Raw genomic sequence first — 10,441 nt, 5'->3', positions numbered from 1 at the left:
ACACTCAAGAGAGTGGGGAGAGAGGGAGGAAGAAAAGGGAAGGAAACTGTTTATTCATTGCTATACTTACTATCTTAATGACATGATCATTCATATTTCAAACCTCAGTGTCACACAATATTCCCATCTAACAAATTTGCACATGTACCTCCTGAATCTAAAATAAAAGTTGAAATTATTAAAACATTAAAAATCTTCAAGAGAAAAACATTGAGTCACATATAAGGGAATCTCCATTAGACTATGAGCAAAATTCTCCACAGAAACCTTGTAGACCAGAAGAATGAAACGATATATTGAATGTGCTGGGGAAAAAAAAAAAAAAAACAACAACCTTACAGTCAAGAATCCTATATTTAGCAAAGCTAACCTTCAGAAATGAAGGCAAAATAAAGAACTTCCCAGATGAGAAAAACTGAAGAAATTCAACACAACTATACCAAACTTATGAGAAATGTTTAAGGAAGTGCAAAATTTGGGAAAAAAATGCATAATGTTCACTCTGATGAAAACATGCAAAAGTGTAAAACTCACCAGTATGAGTAAGTTCATAATCATTCTCAGAATACCCTAGTGCTGTAATGGTGTCACAGAAATCTTTCAATCCTCTAGCATAAAGGTCTAAAGCCAAAAATAAAAAAAAATCAACAGCTATAATGTGTGCTTCAGAAAACCACACAAAAATACATATAAATTAAGGCAATCAAAACCCACATTGTAGGGGAAAGAAAAAAGTATCCTAGAGTCCTTATATGTAACCAAACTTAAGTTGTTATCAGCTTAACAGAGTCCTTTTTTTTTGAGACGTAGTCTTGCTCTGTCGCCCAGGCTGGAGTGCAGTGGCACAATCTTGGCTCACTGCAAGCTCTGCCTCCCGGATTCATGCCATTCTCCTGCCTCAGCCTCCTGAGTAGCTGGGACTACAGGCGCCCACCACCGCACCCAGCTAATATTTTGTATTTTTAGTAGAGACGGAGTTACACCGTTGTCTCAATCTCCTGACCTCGTGATCTGCCCGCCTCAGCCTCCCAAAGTGCTGGAATTACAGGCTTGAGCCACCACGCCTGGCCTAACATAGTCTTTTATAAGATTTTATATGGTAGCCCAATTTTAATCGCAAAGAAAGTAATTATGGCAGATAAGGAGAAAGGGAACAAACTTTAGCATCACAGAAAAACACTGAGCCACAGAAGTAAACAACAAAATAAGAAGAAAGAAACAAATGGCTGGAGTGAGTCCATAAATAGCAATAATAACCTTGAATGTAACTGGATTAGATTTTTTAATTAAAAGTATAGATTCAGTGAATAGATAAAAAAAGACCCAAGTATCTGCTGACTACAGGGAGTCACCTCATTGCTTTCTGTTGTTTGTTTTTGTTGTTTTCTGTTTAGTTTTGCTTTTTTTTTTGAGACAGAGTCTTACTCTGTCATCCAGGCTGGAGTGCAGTGGCACAGTCTCAGCTCACTGCAACCTCTGCCTCACGGGTTCTAGCGATTCTTGTGCCTCAGGCTCCCATGTACCTGGGATTACAGGCACCCACCACTGCACATGGCTGATCTTTGTATTTTTAGTAGAGATGGGATTTCACCATGTTGACCAGGCTGTTCTCAAACTCGTGACCTCAGGTGATCCACTGCCTCAGCCTCCCAAAGTGCTGGGATTACAAGCATGAGCCACCTTACCATTAAACACAAACAGACTAAAAGTGAAGTGATGAAAAAAAATTTATGCGAATGGAAACCAAAAGTGATCAGGAGTAACCGTTCTTATATCAGATAAAATATACTTTATATCAAATACTTTTAAAAGCGACAATGTAGGTAATTTTATAATGATAAGGTGATTAATTCAGCAAGAGGATATAGCAACCATAAATATATATGAACCCAACATTACAGTACTCAAGTATATTAATACAATATTATGGAATTTAAACAGAGTGATAGACTGCAATACAATAATACCAAAATATGTCAACACCCCACTTTCAACAATATATAGATCATCTAGACAGAAAATCAACACAGAAACATAAGACATAAACTATGTAATAGACCAAATGTACCTAACAGACGTGTGAACGTTTCATGCAACAGGTGCAGAATATACATTCTTCTCAACTGCTCTGGGGTAGCTAATATGTTAGCCCACCAAATGGGTGTTGATAAATTTGAGGACAGAGACTAATCAAGTGTAATTGAGGAGATAGAGATTAATCAACTATCATTTCAGACTTACAATGGTAAAAAACTAGAAACGTACAACAATAATAATTTTGGATAACTTACACATACATGGAAAGCCAATAGGACACAGTAAAAGAAGTTCTGAGAAGAAAGTTCATGGCAATGAGTGGACAGATTAAAAATGAAGAAAGATTTCTAATAAACAATGTAACCATGTACCCCGACAAGGTTTAAAAAAAGAAAAGAAAAAAGGAGCAGGGCAGATAAATGAGGCAGCAGATTAGTCAGAATTCAGAAGCATCACCTGGAAAACATGATTCCCATATGCTCTGTCGTTTCTTTCACCTATGTGCCCAGCTGGCTAGGGCAAGATACCAAAATGGTGACTGGCAACTGCTTTTGATTCACTCACAGTTGGGTGGCAGCAGGAGTCATTGTGGCTTAGTGTAGGCAGCAGCCAGATTCAAGCATAGCCTATTTTCATCCAACTACAGTTGGTAGCTACACAGTCCATCAGGCTCCAGTAGCTTCTCAGTTACTATTGCCTATGCACCAGCATTTGCCACAGTTGCAGTTACCAGGCCTGCTCCAGTAGCTGTTGCTGCTGCTGCACCAACTGCTGCTTATGAAAGCTACCCCACTGCACACACTTCAACTGATCATGGTTATACTCAGGGGCAACAAGAAGAACCACCCACCTGCCGCTACTACACAAAACTACCAGGACTCATACTCATATGTGAGATCCACAACTCCTGATAGCTTATGATAGTAAGCACTACCACCAACAACTAACAGAAACTGCTGCTGGTATAGCTGCCAATCACTAACCTTGGCCTTCTGTAGCTGAAGCTTACTATCAGACTGCTCTTAAATCCCAGGCACAACTCAGTATACTCAAGCCCAGCAAACTCGACAAGTGACAGCTATAAAATAAGTCACAGCAAGTTCAGCTGTCGCAACTTTATTTATCCTATATCCTCCACTGTACATCCAGTAGCAGCTGCAGCTGCTGTTGTGCCATCCTATACTCAGAGTGCTACTTACAGTACCACAGCAGTTATTTATCCTGGTAAATTTTATTCAGTTTATGAAGCAGCAGTGTATTCAGCTGCATCTTTCTACAATTAACAGCTGCTTGAACAGGAACTATCTTTACTAAAGAAGCACAATTCAAAAATACAAAATAAACAACTGAAGCTAAAACAGCCTCCCAAGCCACCAAAGATTCACAATCTTGATGTTTGTAACATCACCTGTGCCATACCACAGACTTGTAAGCCACAGTCAGAAGGACAGAAACAATTACAAGTTGTTGCTTCTGCTGGTGTTTTGTGCGGCTGCAAAGAAACCCTCACAAAATATCAGCAGAAGCAACAACTCTACTCATGGGACTCAAAATCAGCTACACTGTAAGCTCCTCAATATGTCTTGTACTGGAGCAGATGCAACAGAACCAAATGTTACTAGCCAAGCTACTTTTCCAACAGCTGTGTCTGCTTCAAAATCAACTACCTCTCCTTTAAGCAATTGTACTGTGAATACTTCATCAATTGCAACTTCTTCAGCGAAGAGTCTTGTGACTACAGGAAATTCGTCTCTTAATAGCACATAGAAGACTAAAGTGTCAGCAGTGCCCACAAATATGGCTGCCAAAAAATATCTACCCCAAAATCAATTTCATTGGTAATAATAAGCCACAATCATCATGAAATAAAACACAGTACTTAGAAGGAACTGCATCTGTTAAAAGTATTCTTTTTATTTCTATCGTGCAGATTCCTGAAGTAAATCAAGAGACAGTGTGAGAAAAAAAATCAAACCTGTATATTTTGCTGCTTTCCAGAATGATGCGCAGCCAGTGGGTCATGATTACCTGGAGGAGGTTTAAAATGAAGACGGAAAGGTAGTTCACTTCCATTGTAAATCATGCAAGTGAAGCTTTAATAATCCCAATGTTAAGGAGATTCACTTAAAAGGGTGAAGACACATACTTCAAAATAGAAAAAAGAAAAATTTAGATTTGCAAGTAGAAGTAAAGCCTAGTATTTTTGAAAGAAAGATTGAATAAGAGAAAATGCAAAAGCAAATGCAGAAGGACTACTGATGAAGGCAAGAGGAGCAACGCTGGAGTATGGTAATGCAATGTTATGAAAAGTGCATGTTCTGGAGGAAGAACAGCATCATTGAGATGATAACCACCAAATGTCTGTTGGAGAATATCCTCATGATCTCTGGTCCCAGACTCCTGGGAGTGCGACCAGGCATTACTCCTCAGCTACAGGGGCCTGCACGCTTACAATATCCTGACTCATCTGATGACTTCTATGTAATGAGAAAATATGCAATGATTTATCTAGTTGAAAAGAAGTAACAGGAAGTTCAGAAAATTGTTTCTATTACTGAATGTACTTTAAAATTTATTTCAGGCACTTTCTCTGAACATGAGAAGAGCAAGAGCAAAGAAGAAGGTCATAAGAAAGAGGGAGGTAAAGAGAGTTTTAAAAGAAGTTATGCAAGTGGAAGTTTTGACAAGAGAGTTACTTCTCCAAGGACAACATTGTTTTTCTGCATTCAGGGAAACCTTCAAAGATATTATTAAGACATATTGCAGAAAACCTATCCACTTTTATTTAACTGAGCAGTGGTTTGTAGTTCTCCTTGAAGAGGTCCTTCACGTCCCTTGTAAGTTGGATTCCTAGGTATTTCATTCTCTTTGTAGCAATTGTGAATGGGAGTTCACTCATGATTTGGCTCTCTGTTTGTCTGTTATTGGTGTATAGGGATGCTTGTGATTTTTGTACATTGATTTTGTATCCTGAGACTTTGCTGAAGTTGCTTATCAGCTTAAGGAGATTTTGGGTTGAGATGATGGGGTTTTCTAAATATACAATCATGTCATCTGCAAACAGGGACAATTTGACTTCCTCTTTCCCTAATTGAATACCTTTTATTTCCTTCTCCTGCTTAATTGCCCTGGCCAGAATTTCCAACACTATGTTGAATAGGAGTGGTGAGAGAGGGCATCCCTGTCTTGTGCCAGTTTTCAAAGGGAATGCTTCCAGTTTTTGCCCATTCAGTATGATATTGGCTGTGGGTTTGTCATAGATAGCTCTTATTATTTTGAGATACGTCCCATCAATACCTAATTTATTGAGAGTTTTTAGCATAAAGGGTTGTTGAATTTTGTCAAAGGCCTTTTCTGTATCTATTGAGATAATCATGTGGTTATTGTCTTTGGTTCTGTTTATATGCTGGATTACATTTATTGATTTGTGTATATTGAACCAGCCTTGCATCCCAGGGATGAAGCCCACTTGATCATGGTGGATAAGCTTTTTGATGTGCTGCTGGATTCGGTTTGCCAGTATTTTACTGAGGATTTTTGCATCAATGTTCGTCAAGGATATTGGTCTAAAATTCTCTTTTTTAGTTGTGTCTCTGCCCGGCTTTGGTATCAGGATGATGCTGACCTCATAAAATGAGTTAGGGAGGATTCCCTCTTTTTCTATTGATTGGAATAGTTTCAGAAGGAATGGTACCAGTTTCTGCTTGTACCTCTGGTAGGATTCGGCTGTGAATCCATCTGGTCCTGGACTCTTTTTGGTTGGTAAGCTATTGATTATTGTGACAATTTCAGAGCCTGTTATTCGTCTATTCAGAGAGTCAACTTCTTCCTGGTTTAGTCGTGTGGGTGTATGTGTCAAGGAATTTATCCATTTCTTCTAGGTTGTCTAGTTTATTTGCATAGACGTGTTTGTAGTATTCTCTGATGGTAGTTTGTATTTCTGTGGGATTAGTGGTGATATCCCCTTTATCATTTTTTATTGCGTCTATTTGATTGTTCTCTCTTTTCTTCTTTATTAGTCTTGCTAGCCGTCCATCAATTTTGTTGACCCTTTCAAAAACACAGCTCCTGGATTCATTAATTTTTTGAAGGGTTTTTTGTGTCTCTATTTCCTTCAGTTCTGCTCTGATTTTAGTTATTTCAGAGGATACAAACAAACGGAAGAACATTCCATGCTCATGGATAGGAAGAATCAATATCGTGAAAATGGCCATACTGCCTGAGGTAATTTATAGATTCAATGCCATCCCCATCAAGCTACCAATGACTTTCTTCATAGAATTGGAAAAAACTACTTTAAAGTTCATATGGAACCAAAAAAGAGCCCACATCACCAAGTCAATCCTAAGCAAAAAGAACAAAGTTGGAGGCATCACGCTACCTGACTTCAAACTATACTACAAGGCTACAGTAACCAAAACAGCATGGTACTGGTACCAAAACAGAGATATAGATCAATGGAACAGAACAGAGCCCTCAGAAATAATGCTGCATATCTACAACTATCTGATCTTTGACAAACCTCAGAAAAACAAGCAATGGGGAAAGGATTCCCTATTTAATAAATGGTGCTGGGAAAACTGGCTAGCCATATATAGAAAGCTGAAACTAGATCCCTTCCTTACACCTTATACAAAAATTAATTCAAGGTGGATTAAAGACTTAAACGTTAGACCTAAAACCATAAAAAACCCTGGAAGAAAACCTAGGCATTGACATTCAGGACATAGGCATGGGCAACGACTTCATGTCTAAAACACCAAGAGCAATGGCAACAAAAGCCAAAATTGACAAATGGGAACTAATTGAACTAAAGAGCTTCTGCACAGCAAAAGAAACTGCCATCAGAATGAACAGGCAACCTACAAAATGGGAGAAAATTTTTGCAATCTACTCATCTGACAAAGGGCTGATATCCAGAATCTACAATGAACTCAAACAAATTTACAAGAAAAAAACAAACAACCCCATCAAAAAGTGGGCAAAGGATATGAACAGACACTGCTCAAAAGAAGACATTTATGCAGCCAAAAGACACATGAAAAAATGCTCATCATCACTGGCCATCAGAGAAATGCAAATCAAAACCACAGTGAGATACCATCTCACACCAGTTAGAATGGCAATCATTAAAAAGTCAGGAAACAACAGGTGCTGGAGAGGATGTGGAGAAATAGGAACACTTTTACACTGTTGGTGGGACTGGAAACTAGTTCAACCATTGTGGAAGTCAGTGTGGCGATTCCTCAGGGATCTAGAACTAGAAATACCATTTGACCCAGCCATCCCATTACTGGATATATACCCAAAGGACTAAAAATCATGCTGCTATAAAGACACATGCACACGTATGTTTATTGCGGCATTATTCACCATAGCAAAGACTTGGAACTAACCCAAATGTCCAACAATGATAGACTGGATTAAGAAAATGTGGCACATATACACCATGGAATTCTATGGAGCCATTTAAAATGATGAGTTCGTGTCCTTTGTAGGGACATGGATGAAACTGGAAATCATCATTCTCAGTAAACGATCGCAAGAACAAAAAACCAAACTCCACATATTCTCACTCATAGGTGGGAATTGAACAATGGGAACACATGGACACAGGAAGGGGGACATCACACTCTGGGGACTGTTGGGGGGTGGGGGGAGGTGGGAGAGATAGCTTTAGGAGATATACCTAATGCTAAATGACGAGTTAATGGGTGCAGCACACCAGCATGGCACATGTATACATATGTAACTAACCTGCACATTATGCACATGTACCCTAAAACTTAAAGTATAATAATAATAAAATAAAATAAAATGAACTTCATAAAAAAAAAAGAAAACCTATCCAAACAGCTTGCTCTTTTAAACATTGAGAAGTATGAAATAAGATGTGCTGTATCTGAAGTGGTAATAATTTTGAATTCATGGGTGGAACCCAAAATGCAAGCCACTGTCACTCCTATCATCTCCAATTATTCAAGAAGATAGCATGGAGAAAAGAGATCTAACTTCACGTATGGTGAAAGACCTACCCGATGTCTTGGACAGGTAAAAATGCCTTTATGCTCTGGTTGCTCTATGCCATGCTAAGTGATTCCAAGTTAGAACGAATAGTCTGCAGTACTCTGTGATTATCATACGTATTCTTCAAGAATTCTGTAAGCAGGAATTCCAACTTGGTCTAATTTTCCAAGCTGAGCTATGGAGTTATTAGCAGAGAAAGCAATCAGCTAATCCTTGGATCCCTGCGCAGATGCAGTGAGAAGAGTTTTCAAGTACATTTAATCAGTGGTTATTATTAGAAGTAGTCCTGGACTTCTGGAACCTTGTAAAAAGAATTACATGGATGCCTTGGCAACAATGACAGACCAGTAGTGAGAGAACATCACATCCAGTGCAGTTTGCATTGAGCCTCCTTGTATTCCTCCAGATCCACGAAGATTTAGGCATGGATCCATTACCCCAAATGAGCAAAAATGTTAACATCCACAGTAGGAAACGTAGAAGAGATAGTGATAGATTTGATAAATTTGAAGCTGAGGGGGAAAAAAATCAAAAAAGATTATGATAACTTGTAAAGAGTTTCATTAAAGCATCAGTGTTAAAAACAACAGATGCCCATTGTTGGCTGTTTTTCATTCATAAAAATGTGTACTTGAAAACAATCATCAAGAATTTAAAGAATTTCATGAAATGACCAAGTTTTTTTATGACACATAAAAGATATACAGTTAGGTGTTATATGAACGGAAAAACAAAATGAATTGTGTGCTCTGACTAGGAGGCAAACAGTGGTTCAACTTTGTTCAAATTATTATTGTTTTTTATTTTACTTTAAGTTCTGGGCCACATGTGCAGAATGTACAGGTTTGTTACACAGATATACATGTGCCATGGTGGTTTGCTGATTTAATTTTTTGGTTTCTGTAACCACTCCTCCCATTTTTGTATCTTTTATTAACTAGTGAACTCTCTTATTAAATTTTTCATATATTTGATGCAGAATTTGTGCATCATTTCACTCTGTGTATTTTGATTTTTTATTTGAAAGTTTTGCTTGCTTTTAGGCAGTAGTTGTAAGTTTGTTACAGATTATATTTCTTACCCTTTCTTAGTATTTTACAACAGTACTTTCTTGTAATGTGAAACTGCAGCATAATAAAAGCCATATATGAAAGACATAAAGCTAATATCATAATAAATGGGGAAAACTGAAAACCGTTTCTCTGAGATTTAGAACATAAAAAGAATGCTCACCTCCACCACTGTTATTCAACATAGTACTGGAATTCCTAGCTACAGCAATAAGACAAAAGAAAGAAATAAAAGGTACCGAAATTGAAAAGGAAGAAGTCAAAGTATTATTGTCTGCAAATGATGTGATCTTACATTTGGAAAAACCTAAAGACTCCACCAAAAACTATTAGAACTGATAAACAAATTTAGTAAAGTTGCTGGATGCAAAGTCAACAGACAAAGATCAGTAGCATCTCTACATGCAAGCAGCAAACAATTTCAGAAAACATCAGTAAATTAAAATTGATTAACAAAGAAGTGAAAATTCTTTATAATAACTATAAAACATTGATGAAAGAAATTTAAGAGTACAAAAATATGAAAATATATTCAATGTTCATGGACTAGAAGAATCAATACTTTTAAAATGTTCATACTGTTAAAAGCAATCTGCATATTCAATGGAATTTACATAAAATACCAATTACATTCTCAACAAAAATAGAAAAAACAATACTGAAACATATTGAATCGCAAAGCACTCAGAATAGCCAAAGCTATTCTGAACAAAAAACAAAAAGCATACTACTGGCATAAAAACAGTCACCAATAAACCAGTTGAACAGAATAGACAAGCTAGAAACAAATCCATATATTTATGGTGAATGCATTTTCAACAAAGGTGCCAAAAAGATACATTAGGGAAAGGAGAGTCTCTCAATAAATGCTGCTGGGAAAACTGTAAATTCACATGCAAAATAAATAAATAAATAATAAAATTAGAAACTTATTTCACTCATTTTTAGGAAAATATCTAATAATATAATTAAAGCATGGGCAAACGATCTGAACAGATATTTCTCAAAAGACATGAACATGGTAAATAAGTATCTGAAAAGGTGCTCAATATAACTAATCATCAGAGAAATGCAAATCAAAACTATGATGAGATATCATCTCACTCCAGTTAAAATGGTTTTATCCAAAAGGCAGGAAATAACAAATAATAATGAAGATATGGAGAAAAGGAACTTTTGTACATTGTTTTCCTACAGACAAATTACATTTGGGAATGTAAATCTCCAAAATGGAGAACTGTTTGAAAGTTTCTCAAAATATTAAAAATAGAGCTACCATATGATCCAGCAATTCAACTTCTAAGTAT

General features: G+C 37.0%; 1 pseudogene; it reads left to right on the top strand.

The window, feature by feature from the left end:
* The first annotated feature begins 2,502 nt into the window (after positions 1–2,502).
* Positions 2,503–3,351, top strand: LOC100614485 (zinc finger RNA-binding protein-like; annotated as a pseudogene).
* The last annotated feature ends 7,090 nt before the right edge of the window (positions 3,352–10,441 follow it).

This window comes from Pan troglodytes, chromosome X, assembly GCF_028858775.2.
Source record: "Pan troglodytes isolate AG18354 chromosome X, NHGRI_mPanTro3-v2.0_pri, whole genome shotgun sequence".
NCBI lineage: Eukaryota > Metazoa > Chordata > Mammalia > Primates > Hominidae > Pan > Pan troglodytes.
The sequence above is the reverse complement of the archived record's forward strand: the minus strand, read 5'-3'. Positions and strand labels throughout refer to the sequence as shown.